We start from the raw sequence: 17,360 nt of genomic DNA on the forward strand, positions 1-17,360 counted from the left end.
GAGAATTGAACTGAAGCTTTTGACCATGGCAAGATGTAAATATACTAATGCTAGCACCCTTGGTTTGTTTAGCTTTTGCATCAGCATTTGGGAAAGGTGGTTAAATTGTAGTTCCAGTGAAAACCAGCACCTACAGTAAAAAGCAGAAGTTGGGTATCTGTGACCTTTTATATTTCAATAAAATGACTCTGTTTGCTCTGAGTTACTTATAGCTGTCCTAACATAATGTAAAGTACCTAAGGTTGGTTAATGGTAAAGGCAACCACTTCATTAACTTCATAGTATGGTACAAAGATATGGTTAAGAAATATAAATAATTTAAAAAGACTCTTGACTTGGGATGTTTCACTTGATTCAAATCAGTGATTTTCAGCGGGGGTAATTGTGTCACCCTGGGATGACCTGAGCTTCTTTCAAGGATGTCATGGGATACTATACAAGGTTTGTACTGTTAGGTGTGCAAATGTGATTCACGGATATTTTAAATAAAAGTCCACATAGTTAAAAACATTCTGGCCTGCTGGGTCTGTCTTGTTCTTTGTAACGGAAGAATGGCTCTGTTAATTTTCTTTAGTGGAAGAATGTAAAAATTAAGAGCTGAAATTTTCCAAAGTGTGCCTCGAGCCTAACATGGGCTGCCTCAGGTCTAAGAAGGTGTGCCTAGAATCAAAAAAGGTTGAGAAGGTTAAATGTAAACTGATCCTGCAAATTACTTCCTCTGCCAGAGGAGTTGGCTTGGTCACAGCTTAATGTAGGACTGAATCCTTAGTTTATATTCCAGTAAGACCTTTGTTTTGTGCTAGTCTGTAAGGTACCTTTATTTTTGTTGGATAATACCTTATACTACAAGGAGTTCTGCTGGAGTCAGTGGAATTGCTTGTAGAATAAAGTACTTACTGAAGTAACTATGACATTTTGGGCTTGGGTGGGGGGGGTCAATTGATATTTTTTGCGCACACATTTAAATTCATGATTTCCTATACCATAACTGGTATTCTCAAGTAGCTATCAAATACTTCTATCATGTAAGAAACAGTGCTTCAATATAACCAGTGATGTAAGTCACATGACCTAACCCTGGATATAGTTATGGTCACCTTTGAGTTTCACTCCCAGCGTGTTCTCACACATTTGGGATGTTCTTCTGCTCCCAGCCCCGCTCTGCTGTTTGCTTCTTAACCACTGAGAACCAGTTAAAATGTGACAGGGACCGACTCCTTGGCTTGTGACGCCTCAGCCTCACCTATTTCACCCATGTCTTGCCAGCCCTTATGAGAAGGAATTTTCCCAGCTAGAAAAATTATATACCCTTGTCCAATCATACACTCAGAAAATATAGATCCCTGCTTACAGAGCAGACCTGGATGTCTGAAATCATAATTTCAACCTACTTATTGCCAGGTAAATGTTGAAAATACAACAGAAAGGTTTATTATAACAAACAGTAACCATGTTAATATAAAAAAAACCCAAATAAACCCAGTAACCATATGTTGAGATATAAATGGAGATACAAGAATAAATAAACAAAATAAAATATTAGAAAAACAATCTGATCTGACCCTGCTATCTAATCTTAAACACAAGAAGGCAGTTTCTTCTTAGCCTGCTAGCTGAGGAACCAAAAGCACCTTATGCCCATAAACCTTTAGACAAAGACTAAGTATGGTGTCTTGTCTGGCCAGTTGCATATTGGATTTTTGGGGAGCTTGCACTATGCATATAACTTCCTGCCTCCTCAAAGATACACATTTATGAGATTAAAAATCTCTTCTGATCTATTTAAGATGAGACTATATGCATTCTTTCAGACAGGGTGATTACTAATCCAGTATCCTAAACATACTGTCTCACACTTAATTTCCCCACCATAAGAAATGTATTCCCCCCCCCCCAACAGTTAGTTGTCAGAGGGTCCTCTTTTATTTATTTATTTATTTAAAAAGTGAATTCGTCAATGTGTAGGAGGGCCAGGTTCATGTGCCACAGAGTATGTCCATAAGGGTAATGAGTCAAGAAATTTGTCAGCGATAACCTCTTCCAAGTGTGTATAGGAGAGGAACATTTAAGTTAATTGGTGCCCCAATAAACAGTCTTGGCTAAAATACAGTAAAAACCCTGTTTTCTGGCACTCTGCTAGCCAGCATACTCTATTGACTGCTACCATGTGGCCACATCACCGCTATCCACCATTCTGAAATGCCGCCTTGTGCAACCACCCAACTCTGCCACTGCGCCACCACCACCCACCACCCCACACTACCGCTGCCACTCACCACCTCGCCGTGTGCAAGCCCCCCCTTCCAGCTCTGGTATTTTTAGATAACTGTCATTTTTACATCACCAGCACCCAACATTCCCCACTCATGCCGGATAACAGAGATTTTACTTTATAAAGATGTATCAAAATTGCATTGATATCAAATACCACAGTTAATGCAGAAACAATGATAAGGCTAAATACATCATGGTGTTACCTCATATAGAGACTACTTTTGCTGTATCAGGAAAACAGACTCAAGAAATCATGCATTACAACATGCATTTCTCCCAGAAGGTAATAGGGTTCATGGCAGTGTACCGTATTTACTCGAATACAAGATTTTTCCCCCAGCTGGCATGGGGGCAAAAGCATCTTGTCATATAATTGCATATAAGGACATATCACTAAATACATAGTCTGTCATTAAATTGCTGACAAAACAGCATGTGCTCAGTAATGGAAACCAACTGTGAAGTTGATTAAATGCAGCCATCATTGAGTGTGACTGTAAAACTTTTTTTTTCAGCATGTTTTACATGCCTGTAAAATGCATGGTTCACATTGGGCAACCATGCTGATGGGAACCTACCACACTTACAGGTTAGTACTGCCCGTTTGAATAAGATGCATGGTAATGCTCATTAAGCACAGTTCCTTTCACCACTGACTCTTTTCCAAGTCATGGTGAGCCACCACACTGAATACATTTAGACTTCCTCTTCACTCCCACAGCTGAGCTGCATCTTTCTTTCTATTTCAAATGATTCCTGTTTCTTCACTAGCCTTAAATGTCTGGCAAGCATCACCAAATATAGCCCTAAACAGTTCAGCCAGAACCCTTCTTCTGTTGCCTCCACACTCAGCCTGGTGTGTATGACTAGTGTGGCCCCACCCTCCATGAGGGGGAGCCAGACCAGGTTGCCCTGTGCCTCATCTGCATCTGGTGGGGCCCAGCCCAAATAACTATATGGCAAATCATGAGTCTTTGGCTTTGGACTAATATCATGAATAGTTTATACATATCTGGCAGGGGAGCTACCATGATCAAGAAGTTTTCCCAGGATGAGGTGCATCCATTGCACTCTGGGCAGGCTGACCCCTGTGAGTTTCCCAAATGTAAATAACTTGACTGCACAATTTGGTGATAAAGGGGGACTATCTGCGCTTTCCCCCTGCCTTGTTCATTTGGATTTTGGGTAGGAGCAGGCATGACTAGGAGTCATCTGAACGCCTTTGGGCTTGGGTCCTACATGCAGGAAGCCTGCCATGGATTTGGGTAGTATCTGAAGTCCCAGACTGATGGGTCTGGATTGGAGGGGATTTGCCTGGGAGTAATAGCACACAGACTTGAATAATTTAGCTTCGCTCAGTCGATTTTGGAACTCAGAATTAATTTGGCTTTAAGCAAAAGTAGGTTGTACTATACATAAGTAGATATCAAAGTGCTGCACAAGAGCATGTTTATGGGGTAGCTGTACTAAAACCTGAAGCAGTTTCAAAAAAAGGTAACATGCATCAATTCTAAGTGAATTAAGTGTATGGGTAGCACATGCAAATTGCTATAGCTTTGTTTAATATCCAGGTTATTATTTTCAAATTTGCTCTCCCCAAGCACATAGAAGTGAGGAGCAGGGTCTGACAGTAAGGAGAGGGGGAAGGGGCTGTCAGGGGAAAACGTTTCAGGGAAGCACAGAGCAAAGCGACTTTTTGACCCCCTAGATTTATTTTCTCTACTGTATCAGTGGGAAGGGGACAAATTAAAGGCAGATCTCCAATAATTAGATTCTACACCTGGAAAACTATAACATTTATAAATTTTGCATATATAGAATCTAATTATTGGGAGGGTCGTCTTATAAACAGGGTAATCTATTCAAATAAATATGGTAATTTTCTAAATTGATTAAATACTACTTACATCACAGTGCAGTGTCTTAGCTGAAGCTACTGCATTAACTTTTTTCTAAAAAACACTTTAAATCTAGACAAAGGAACATTCAAATAAAGAGTCTGAATCTAATCTCATTTAATACTTGTTTTGGTTCACTGACCTTGATAGTAGAGTAACTTTTAATTCTCATTGTTGTAGAAGTGGAATCAAGCTCCGTCCAGCCTGGCCATCTTTTGGAAACAGTGGAAGACATTTTTATTTGGGAAGACTTTTAACTGGCAGGCTTGAGCTTTCCTGTTTTTATGACTTAGTTATTATAAGCTGCTCTGAACCTTTTTGGGAGGGGGTGGCATAGAAATCAAACAATTAAACTACTGCTAATAATATACTGAATAGTTTAACTTTTATGTAATAGTAAACTGTAGAGTTAAAATTAAAATTTAGATAAGTCCAGATATGTTGATTCTGTAAGTCATTGGGGTGAAGCGGGATATTTGATATGAAAATGTATGTGATTTTCCTCACCTGTCTGTGAACATGAAGGAGAACAGAATGTGGGTAGCAGTACTGCACGATGTCAGATGTGACCGTATCGGAGGATAAGTACTACCACTTTTACTATTGAGACATTATCAGCAGAGAGGAAATGAAATGATTGCATCTGAAAGAGCATCATCCATGTCTAAAACTTATTTTGTTTTTGGAGGGGAAATAAAGGAAAAAGCATAGTTGTTTGAGAGGTGAATAAGCTAAATGTAAAATAGAATGTAAATAAAGTATAAGCATTACTTAAAAAAAAATAGTAGTAGCAAGTAAGATAAGTTTCAAAAGTGCCATTTTCATATACTTGGAAACAGTGAGGAACGGGGAAGGCTAGAGAAGTGTGGAGGATAATACAGCTATAGAAAACACTGATGACCAATCAGACTGAAATCATGAGGTGTAATGTGTTATGATGTTGCAGCTATTTATCAAAATCATTCTTGTTTTTGAAGTATTGGTTTGTAGGGGTGTGCGAAGCGGGTCCTATTCGATTTGGATTCGGCCCGAATTAAGGACAGTGATTTGATTTGTTGATTTGGATTACTGTCCCTGATTTGATTCGGCCGAATCCGAATCTGAAGATTTGGAGAATCGGTGATTCGGACATAGACACAACTTTACAAGTTTTTTCTATATATCTTGATGTAGCAGGCACAGCTTGTGATTGCTGCCATGCTGAGGCGCATGAAGCTTCCCGCAGGAGTGCGGGGGGGGCCTCCACATGCTTGGGGGTGAACCTGGAAGTGTACTGGAAGTACTTCTGGTCCACTTCTGGGTCTGCTGGGGAGCGTGCTGGCCCCTTCCCCCCTGTGCCTCCCCAGCTCGGCGATTGGCCGCAGGGGGCCCCCCCAGCACACTCCCCACAGACCTGGACATGGACCAGAAGTGCTTCTGGTCCTTTTCTGGGTCTGCTGCCAAGTGCGCTGGGGAGCCCCCCCCATGCTTTTGTGAGACACTCCATGTGCCCCAGCATCGCAACATTCGCAAGCCCCTGCTACCTAGAGGTATGCAGAAAAAACATTTAAAGCTGTCTCTATGTCAGTATCTTTCCGAATCGATTCGTAGGGTTCTGATTTGATTCAGAGAGATTAAAGGGTCCTCTGATTCGATTCGGAGATTTGGCCACCAAATCAGGCCAAATCGAATTGGGGACCGAAGCTTCGCACAGTCATATTGGTTGGGGGTGTCAAAGTTACTTTCATATTTTTCTGTTTTGTGTAAAAACGTTTCCAGGAACACACTTACCTCAGGCAATTATTCATTGTTTGATTTCATTCAAATTAGCATGTGTAGAAATGTCTAGATGAACATTCTGTCTTATTCATCTGTTCTGAAAAACAATTCATTTGCTTTCCTAATGCATGCTTACCTTTTTAAATCTTTTTTTTGATGTTATGACTTCAAATTTGATTATTCTGTTGACCATAGCAAGAAATAACATAAGTGATTTTAATTCCATTAAATTGATGTTAGTGAAAAAGCTAAGTAAATCAACAGATGTTTATAAAGTGATTGTATTGCTATATTTTAAAAAATATTAAAATACTAAATGTTGCCAAGTAAAAAAAACACATTTATTATGAGGAATATTGTTGTCCTTTAGGTGAATACAAACCAGAATTAATTTTCTGGGGCTCAGCTGTTATTTAAATGTTACTAAAGCATGTATGATGTTCACCTTAAATGAAAATGTACAATGTTCACTCTGGGTTCATGTTCTGTATATATGGTAAAATTATCTTCCAGTAAGAATGAAGAACATAAATGAACTGTCTATATGCTTAATTAAATACAGGGTCCAATGTAATGGGGCTACATTAACCCCTCCCTGCATTACATTTAATCAGATAGGAAAATACCATTTTTGCATTTTATATTTAAGAGTAGAGATTATCTCTGAATATGTCAGTATCTCTGGGGGGAAAAATGCACTGATACAATGGGTACAACATAAAACTCCTAAGCCTTTTCTTCATCCAGATTGGATGAAATTAACGTCATATTAATGACCATTCCAAATGGCAAATGAAGTGTTGATTCATGCATGTTCCTGAATAATATGATAATAGAAGGAAGGGGAAGCACGGCAAAAGGAATAATCTAACCTATATGTGACTCAGACCCTTGTAGGGATGCCTGAAGTGGATACAGACTCCTGAATGCTTTGGAAATTCATCTTAATAAGTAAAAACTATTAAAAAATTAACTTAATAATGAGTTAATAAAAGCATGTTCAGAAAGGGAATCTGGCAGAGTGCATCTCAACCTTGAGGACTGGGAACAATGTATGCTTTTCGAAAGTGTGCTCTGTGTAAAGATAGGTGAAGACACAGTTATGTGCATCTCTTTTGCATCTTGTGCTCAGAAATACAACTTTATAACACCAGTGGAGCTTAAGGATTGGGCAGGGGTAGAGGGTGGAGGGAGTTACACTTTTGGTACAGTAGAAGGCTATACTGTTAATTATCTTGCAGCTGTGAACCTGTTCCTTGCAGAAAAATGCCTGCAGGCTAAAAATTGCAGTGGATCCAAGGAGTTATTACTGGATTATAATATTCATTAAGAATCATGTTTGAAAGTAAATGTAAAGATATTTTTAAAGTTTTTTTGTTGGTATGCTATTCCACCCCAAATCATGAAAGCGTGATCAGTGACTGTTAGCGTCAGCTATATATATCATTTGGGAAAAAAGTGATAGAGCATAAGCTCTACAACCAAATATATGTTGCTGACATCCAGATATATACATCTCATTTTCCAAATCAGTGCCATCACAAGAATTTCACTGTGTATATAGAGGAGAATCAGTATTTTCATGAAGAATAGTTCGATCACATTTTAGCCTAAGCAGAACATAGAGAAGTAGGGATGGAAAGGACCTCCAGAGGACATCTAGTCCAACCCGCTGCATGAAGCAGTATCATCCCTATCCAAACCATCCCATACAACCACAGTCTAAAGTCTACATAAGACTACGCTCAACCCTGACACAATATAGACCTGACACCCTAACTTACCACTGGTAGAGCAGGGAAACTATGGGAGCCACTGTGCTGCTTCTATAAAATGTTGTCAGTATATGCTTAAGAGGTCCCAGGCAGAGGGCCACGCTCCGGTACAGAGGAAGGCAAAAAGCCCTATAGTCTGTACCAATCTGATCATGGGGTAGAATTCCTTCCTGACCCTAAACATGGCAGTCGGTCTGATCCTGAGTGGGGAGGTAAGAAAATACCCATAGTAGAAAATAGGCATATATATGCCTACATCATCCATGACCAGTGGCTGTCCAACCACTTCTGAACATCTCCAGTAATGGAGAGTCCACAACTTCACTAGGCAATCTATTCCATTGCTTCTCTATTCTAACAGTGAAGAAGTTTTTCCAGATCCTCAGTCTAAATTTACTTTGCTGCAACTTCAAGCCATTAGTCAATGTCCTCATCTCTGTAGCAAGAGAGAAAAGGTGCTTTCCCTCTTCTTTATGCCAACCCTCCTTTTCATGGCAGCCTGCGGTGCCCCCTGCCCTATAGTTTTGCTAGTTAGTTTGAAGTAACAGTAATCCTGAATTTTAGTTTTAGATGGGGCCTCTCTACCAATTTATTTATGTGGTTAAAAAAATGCATGGTTATTTTGTTTGGTTTTGTATTAAGCCTAGATGATAACTTGGTTACAGTGATGATTTAAAAAGGAAAAAAAACCTTTATAATTGCAGTTTCTTTGGAATCTTTAACATTTCCTCCCAGATTGGACCAGTGTGACCTGTATTTTTTTCACATCTACAGAGGTTACTGTAATTCTTGCTTTCATGTTTAGTCTCCAATACAGTGCTCCACTGTATGTAGAATGCCAGCACCTGGATGAATCGGACCACTGTGAGCATGACTTTGGTCATGCTTTCTTTCTTTCTCTCACATTCTTTCCCTGCTCCCTTCACCAGTGTGGAGTCTGCTTTTGGTGTCCTGTTAAGGTGTTGGTCTTGATTTTTCCAGGGTAGTGGTGCCAGACCTTCCAATTCTGCAGGTAAGTGGCACAAGATTGGTCTGTGGGTGTGATCCCATGCTCCAGTGCAATCCTATGGGTCTGATTTTGTCTGTGGAATGATTCCATTTGTTGGAGTAGGGCTACATTTTGTGGCTCTCAAGGTCCAGAAATTTGACAGCAGGAGAGGGGCAGTTAATACTACCACTGCTGTCAAATTTCTGGACTCGTGGGAGTCCCATGTGCTGGATATTGATTACCATTGTTCCAGGCCATCAGTGGGTTAGGACCTAGCTTCATCTGTGATCTTCAGGGATCCTGGTTTTCTCTGATAGAAAATCGCAAATTCTTTGATAAAACCCCCCAAATCCGGGATTAAAATGAAATGCCCCTCACTCTCCCCCACAGCCCCCCGGCCCTGCCCAACTCCCTCCCTCTCTCCCTATGGGGGCCTTAATTCCCCCCTCTCCCCCCTCCTTTATCTGTGAGATCTGCTTTCCAGGCTGCCTGGTGGCCACGTGCATATACATGCACATGGTACCCCCCTGTCCAATCGCCCTCCTCCCAGCCCCTTGCAGATGAACTCAGCAAAACTGCAAACTCTGCAAAACTGGAAAATATGCGAGTTTCTCCAGTAAAGGGTAAAATCCATGGTTTTCTCTGTTTTCCCATTGGAAACAGAAAATCTGGATCCCTGGTGATCATATCTCCATTCCACCAGGACAGTTACATTCCTGTGGTACTGTGTAGTTTTCACAGTGTAGGGCAGTATGAGAAACAGGAAGTTGTATTCATTGTTATGAACTGGCTGTGGAGTGAGCCATGTAAGGAAGTGGACTAACCAGGAGTGTAAGCTGCTTTAAAGCTTACTCTAACATTCCCTCCTCCCCACACCATTTCGAGCGGACTCTCCCACCATTAATAGATAAAGAATAACATACAGCAGTGACAAACCAAAATCCACTAAATACATTCAACCCAAGAAGAGTTCCCTTTCTTGGAAGATCAGAGACAATTTTAGAAATTTTGCAGTAAAAATACTACAGGGCTGGTTACTATACAAAATACTTAGAATGGTAGGAATCAGGTACCTGAGCAGATTTAAAAAATGCTGGAGGGAGATAAATGCTGAAATACCTTTAACTTTCCCTTTGGTACCTTGGAAAATCTCATAATTAAATTATGTAAAAGCAAGTTTAAAAATGCAGACATTTTCAAAATTATATTTAGGAATTTAGGAACTAACTTCTGGTATTAAACATGATTTAGGACTAGATATTTTAAAAGTATTTAGATGCTTTTAAAAATTATACAACACCTAATTCTCCTCAGAAGCTAGTGGAAGCTTAGTTTAGTTGTTTCTCAGCTGATTTTTTTTTTTCTAGAGAATAGAACAGTCCACTAGTGCTAGGACAGTAGAGGCCAACCTGGTGTATGCATGCCACAAGCTGCACATAAAACCTCTGCGTGTGGCATGTGGCAGACCAGGGAGGAGACAGGTAGCACAGTGGCAGATAGGGCAGGGAGCAGAAAGCAGAGTAACAGATTGAGCAGAAAGCAAAGCATCAGATCGGGTAGGGAGCACAGGGCAGGCAGCAGAAAGCAGAGTGGCCAGTGGAGCTGGGGAAGGGGACATGAGTAGACCTGACTGGGGATGTGGGGTTAATTTGTGGCATACCTGCCAAAAGGGTTGTCATCTCTCCCTCCCTCCCCCCCCCCCCCCCCCCGTGTGTGGTGGACCTTGCTAGACTACTATCTCCGGTATATTTATTTGACTTGTATCCTCCCCTCCCCACAAAAAATGTTCAAGGCAGCTTACAGGATAAATTATAAAAACACATAAAATATATTAAAATAAAACAGTAAATATTAAAACAGCTTCCCACACAATACTTTAAAATACCTTGTGTACTTACCATGAATGCAGAGGTTTCATAGCTATGTCTTACCATGGGCTCTGGCAGCATGAAGCTGTAGTAAATGGGATCAGCTGCTAAGGTGTAGTTATTGCAGTATTAATCCATGCAGTTAAGCAGGTGTCCAAAACTTTTTATGGGTTCTTGCTTGTTAGTTGAAGTGGCTGAATTTTCTTCTTTTTTAAAAATCACAAAATACAACATACAAAGCCATTTCAGGGGAGACTCAGTCTAAAGGCAATGGGGTTTTGGGGACCAGCTTTGGCCTGTGTTGTCCTCATCTGTGTTTCATAATGACTCAAATATTTGCCATTGACCCCTTCTTAGCAAAGACTGAGAGTTGCTGCTCTTTTCTTCTGTTCCCTGTGCTTGAAAGGATCCTTAGGATATCAGGAGTTGAGGGTGAAGAAACCATGTGGATCTGGGGTGTGGGACAACTTGGGGAAGGCCACATGGTGTGGGGGTCATATGGAGTGGCTATACGGGGGTGGGGAAGTCTAGTGCAAAGGAGACTGCAGTGGCAGGGGAGGTGTTGGTCTTTGGCTGGAGCTGCCACCTGTTGCTGCCACTGCTACGACTATTTGATCAGGGCCTGAGCTGGAGTCAGAGCTGCTGCAGGGTAAGTGTTAGCGGGGGGAGGGTGGGGGCATTTGTGGGCCCTGGGGGGGACAAGTAGCAGGCTGGATGGGCACTAGGGGTAGCAAGTTGCAGGACACAGGTGGGAGGGGGCTGGCATCAGTGGGGGGGATACAGGCAGAAGAGAAAAGGTGCCGGGGGTGGAGGCACTGAGGAGGGGAGTTGTTGAGGCGGGGTGGGGAAGCATGGGGTAAGCTGCTTGCTCTTCCTGCTGCTGCTTCCCTTGCCATTTGCCTCCCCCAATTGTTTCTGTACTTGATATCCTAAGTGTACTTGATTGAACCAAAACTGAGCAAACCTGAAATCACAGGTGTCTAACCGAAAGGATTCTAAGCCTCATAAAAGCTGCTAATGACTAAAAGTCCACTGGCCAATTTGGTACCATCTGCCCTTTAAAATTTTAAACATTGTTAAGAAGAAAATTATAGCTTAAAAGTGATTAGCAATGTTTTTGTTTATGTTTTATCTTAAGACAACATGTACAACCGTGTACACAATTTAGACGGAGTTGTCTTATTTCAGTTTAGTTATATGGTGAATAGATCTGGCTTAAAAATTATTACGGTCCCATAATGCATAACTGTCACGCTAATAAAAGAAGCAGTTGTACAATGGCTCAAAGCAGGAGGGGGATTCTCTCTCATTTGAATATGCATAATCAAATGAGAGAGAGAGAGAGAGACTATGTAATTCTTAATAATGACTTTCATTTTAATGTAAACAGAAACATGGAAAACCTCTTATCTCTTGGTTCTTTGCTTTAAAAGTAGTTTCAAACTTTTTTTCAAGAGTCAGAAGTGTTCCATCACATTTGGGAAAATGGGTTAATTTAACATGATTATTCAGTTAAATCAGTGATCTTAACAACATGCAAATGCAGTCCTTTGAAGGGTGTCATGCAATAATGTGTAATATTGGTACTGTTTGGTGTGCAAGCACCTACACAGGATACACAAGATAAACCCAGAGATTTCAAATAGAAATCCATAGCATCCAAAACATTCTGACCTGTTATGATCTTTCTCAGTTCTTTGCAACAGAATTGTTCTAGTATTTTTCCATAGTAAAAAATATGTGAAAGCTGGAATTTTCTGAGGGGTGCCTTGAGTCTAAAAAGGTTGAGAACCACTGAGTTAAGTCATGTTAAGGCATCTTGAACAGCTCATCTTCATGCTATTATTAGCACAATCTTGGTGTTTAAAAAACCATATATTTATGTGGCTATTTTTCAGTCTTTTATTAGGCCCTCAACATTTGTAATGTTTTTGAAATCCCTTTTTTTAGTTGTATGACCATTTTGAAGGGGTTTTCTTACTATTTTTAATGACAGTAAACATCACTTTGCTGATATTCAGTATTCAGGATCTTTGGTTTCCTTTTCTATTGCTTTCAGCTTCTATGAGTTCTCCACTTGCTTCTTGCATATTAATTTTATTTAAAGATTCCTGCATCAGGTTATCTATATGTCAAGCCTTCTGATGGAACCCTCCCTATGCTTCCAAATTTGATAAGAAAGATACTTTGCTCAGGATTGTGGTCTTAGATGTGTCTAGTTAAATTAGTTTTCTCTGTGGAATAATTTACCCTTAGAATTCTTTCTTTTTATGCAAATAACTGGTTTATCTTCTATCAAACTTTTGAAAAATATGATAAATTTAACTAACAAAACCCAAGCGTACATTTCTATCCACTCTGCAGTTCACTTTTAAACTCTTCTGTGAAAGTTTACTTATTTATATTATTTTTAAATTATGAATATTTTCATACCAGACATAGTATGAAGAGATAGAAGAGGAAGTATCATGTCTCCATCTATGGGAATTCTTTTTCACCTCATTGATCAGTTTTACTTTCTTTGTGTTGGGCTTGATCATTAGGAAAAAAGTTTCGATTCATCTTTATGGCAATGTATGCGTAAGAGAAAACAAACAGCAAATTCATCAAAGTATTATGTAGCTGTTGGTCAAACACTATTTCAGAAAGCTCTAAGCTTTCTGCCTTATAGTCATTTTTGCCCTCCCACCCATAAATCTTTCAAGAATTAAAAGCAAAGTTCCCCCACACTGAATTTTCTAAAGAGCTCTAGAAACAGCACAAAAAGAGAAGGTGGAATCTGGAGGAGGAAAATTATTTTAAAAAGAAGAGTAATAGAAAGGAAGATAAAGCATTTGTTTGCTTTAAAACCCTCCCCAAAAAAACAAACCCAGATCTTAATTTTAAAATAAAATTTACCCCATCATCCGTTTCAAATAAAAAAAAGAAACCTGTAGTATTTGCTTCCAGTTTTTAGAATTTACCAGGTTGATTCCTTGTGTAAATGATTATATTTTCAATATCATTTAACAAAACTGTTTTAGCCTTTCAACTGTTTCAGTTTTTATATAAAAATACCAAGTTCCAGTTAATATGTATGCCTTTAAAATTAAAGTGGCTATGCGTAAGACCTGCTGAAATTCTTTACTAGTCAGGTCATATATTTCTTACTGAGAATGAGATTGGAGTGGTATTTTCTGACACATTTCCAAGTATATATATTTTTCAGAATGAGTACGATTCTCAGTATATCAGACTGTAAATTACCAGTATTTTCTTGTATTCCTAAAACTAACTCTGAATACTTGATTTCTGGTATGACTTTCAGAAGTACAAAACACTGTAATTGTAAGTCAAAAACAAAACCAAACCCTCAGGATATTTTAATGTTAGTAAAAACGCTATACATAATATTCTTAGCCTTGTATTGTCTATAAACTTGTATAAGGCTCTTTGCTAAGACAGTACCAAAGGACTGAAGTAATTAGTCCAATGGTTCTCTTTCTGAACATAAATGAGACATTGGTCAGGTACAGACATTATACTTTTACTGGTATAAGTAATTAGAAACTGTAATGGAACAGAAGTTTGGCGCACACAGACCGGTTTAAAAATTGCAGAACCTGGTCTAAGATTTGCCTCCCACATCAAAGGGTGGATGTGTGTTTTGTTTGCTCCCAATCTAAACTGTGCTTATTGAAAACAGTGCAACTTAGATCGATTCTGCCTTATGCTTTTTGAATGTCTGTACCTAGCCATTCACTTTAGTGCTCTTCTTTTTTCGGGTGACTTGCAAAAGCCAAAAAAAAAAAAAAAAATTGTAAGGCTTTTTCCCAACATGAAATCATTTAGAGTCAGTAGGAACGTAGAACCACATTTTTTGTATTTGGATAAAAAGGAAAACAAACAAAAGAAATATAGCTCATTTACATGGCAGAAAACAAGATATTGTTCTTTTTTAGGGTGTTCAGAGCCTGTAGTCCAACCATAAATACTAGTCATCAAAAAAACCCCTTCCAATCAATGGTAGTCAAGGGTTCGATGTCCTCCATTGGTCTGTGTTAGATTAACTCTTAACAGGTCACATTTTAATGTGCTGCTTGCTTCCTACTACAATTCTGTAGTAGCTTTCCTCCTGCCATTGTCCTGATGAGTCTTAGGGGCATTGCGTGCACTGCTATATACTACTCTTGTCAGAAAAGCCATGCTGAAAATCACCTTATCTCCACCGCTGTTACAGGTTTGATTCTTCCTTGCTGGAAACACTATTCTTATCTACCTTCATGAGTAATCTTAGAGGATTCAATGTTCCAGGCAGGGCATAGAACCAGGCAGGGGAGCATGGAACAAAAAAGATCTTGAGATGTAGAAGCTTTGTTCCTGAAAGAGAGCCCTTATGTAAGACAAACTTCTCCTTTCCTATCTGTTGAGATTGGAATTATGGGGTGTAATCTCCTGGATCACCCCATGTTTGTCAGTAGTAGATTTTGGCTTGGAAACAAAATCTAATGCCCATTTATGAATACAATAATAGTAATGACATGTTGTTATTTATACAGTCAAGACAAACACATTTCAGCCCAAGCAACAAAATTCTGTAGGTGGAATTATTAGAAAATAATGTTCTAATTAATTTAAATTAAATTAGCCATAGCTTACTTTTCCTCTTCTCTCTTATAGAACTCTCATTTGGGACCAAACTGTTGCAGAATATATTAGATTTTACTGTAGGGTAAGAGCTAACATTTGGGCAATTACTATGGAGCAGCTGATGTTAAAAAAGCTTCATTCTCCTTGGAGTAATTTGTTCCTGTGCCCATGCCCAAATCTTATAGGACTGTGCTTCTGCTGAAATAACAGACTAATGTGAATTTCTAAACAAATATAATTATTTCAAATACTGTGGAGCAACTGTTATAAAAAGTCTCTGATGTGACAAAAACAATTTTTTACTCTTATTCCAGAATAAGCGGTCACATAAGGACTTGCACCAAAATAACTAAATTGTTATAAAAATGGGTGTAGATTAGTCCTCTACTTTTTCAGCAACCTTCTGCTTCATTAAAGTTGTTTGGTTTGGCATACCCACTTAACTGTATTAATGTATCAGGAGTTTGCTCATACTTTCTAAATAAGGCAAATCTTAAACTTTCATAATGTGAATTATATGTAACATCTAGAAGTCAATTATTGCTCTGTTAGTTGGGAAAAAATCTTGTACCTGGTAATGTCTTTAAATTTTTAGAATTGGCTGTTGGACATGGCTGTGTTAATTGTTTAAAAGTACCCGTTTTGGTTGTTATAGGGTTAGCATCCTGGTCAAGTGAGTGGTTAGTTGACCATCTATTATTTGATCACGGTCAAATATTGTCAGTATTCTGTGAAGCCTTTGTATGGGTGGCAGCCTATCTTTTTATTGCATTATTCTCTTAAGAAGGGCAGAAGGACCACGTGCCTTGCATCTCAGTACTGCATGAGTCAGGACATGCACACTCACTCTGTTTAGTAGCAGGCATCCCCTGCCCTGCACCTCTTGAGCTCTCCCAGGCTCCTTTTTATTCTTTCCCATTAAGCTGTGTGGGGCTGCTGGATCTACATTGTACTGAGGAAAGCCAGTCGTATAGAAAAGCTTCTCCTACTGGCCATCTGCTGTGACTGCAGGCATATCCAAATATAAACAGCAGAATGCTTGAAGAGTTGGCCTTCTGCCTGCTTAACATAACTGCATTTTAAAAATTGACTTTTGTCTTCTATACTTTCCATGTGTGTCTTATTTCTGGGGTTTTGGGATAAAAGCCAAAGGAAAGAACTGTTCAGTCTTGAATATCATTTACATTTACAGTTACCTAATATTGATGGTTATAAATGTTCATTACAGTTTTTTAGAATTTAATTTGTTTCACAATGGCAGTTAACTAACATGGTTTTTATAATTAGCATAAGTACCTAACCAACTGAAGATTAAAGCCTCTCTTTCTCTTCTTCTGATAATTAATGTTTAAATAATTTGACAGTTTTGTCACAGCATTTGTTCAATTGACCCAGTATTTGTTTGATAATCGAATACCAAAATCTAGGTTGATATGGTTGCTTCAATGCATAATTACTTCAACCATGGTGCATGCGAGAAGACCGTTCCAGTTTGAGGTGGGTAAGTAAAGCGTTATCAGGGTATAACGGTCACTTAATGGATATTATTTATGGTAATAGATTTGAGCAATGCAAATTACACTGGATGTGTCAGTTGATAGGACTGCATCATAGAAAGCAACAGAAAGCAACTCTTGACTGGTTGAAATAGTTGTGATGTCATAATCTTGCTATGCAACAGTGAGTTTGTTTATAGAAGGACAGCACGGGGTTAGAGAGTCAGGGAGCACATACAGCCACTTGGGCAGCTCATCAAAGAAAGCAAAGGATGATAAAGTTCTGTGAGTATAGGACATTGCTTAGAGAGAGGTGCCTTTGATTTTCCTGGAATAAAAAGTAGGTTCCCACATTCTTTGTTGAAGGGTGGGAGCAAATTCCCACATAGTACTTTAAAACATATTGTATACTTACTGTGAATGCAGAGGTTTCATAGCTATGTCTTACCATGGGCTCTGGCAGCATGAAGCTATAGTAAATGGGAGCAGCTGCTAAGGAGTAGTTATTGCAATATTAATCCATGCAGTTGAGCAGGTGTCCTCAACTTTTTATGGGTTCTTGCTTGTAAGTTGAAGTGGCTGAATTTTCTTCTTTTTTAAAAATCACAAAATACAACATACAAAGCCATTTCAGGGGAGACTCAGTCTAAAGGCAGTGGGGTTTTGGGGACCAG

General features: G+C 39.2%; 1 protein-coding gene and 1 non-coding gene across 4 annotated transcripts in view; both read left to right on the forward strand.

Annotated features, from left to right (window-relative positions):
- The window catches only part of RFX3 (regulatory factor X3), a 283,524-nt gene that overhangs the window by 23,486 nt on the left and 242,678 nt on the right, over positions 1–17,360 (forward strand). The window lies entirely within an intron of this gene.
- On the forward strand, positions 3,279–3,438 carry LOC132249716 (U1 spliceosomal RNA). The gene has a single exon (XR_009461278.1). It is a non-coding gene; the product is annotated as a U1 spliceosomal RNA (small nuclear RNA).

This window comes from Alligator mississippiensis, chromosome 3 (genome assembly GCF_030867095.1).
Source record: "Alligator mississippiensis isolate rAllMis1 chromosome 3, rAllMis1, whole genome shotgun sequence".
Classification (NCBI taxonomy): Eukaryota; Metazoa; Chordata; order Crocodylia; family Alligatoridae; genus Alligator; species Alligator mississippiensis.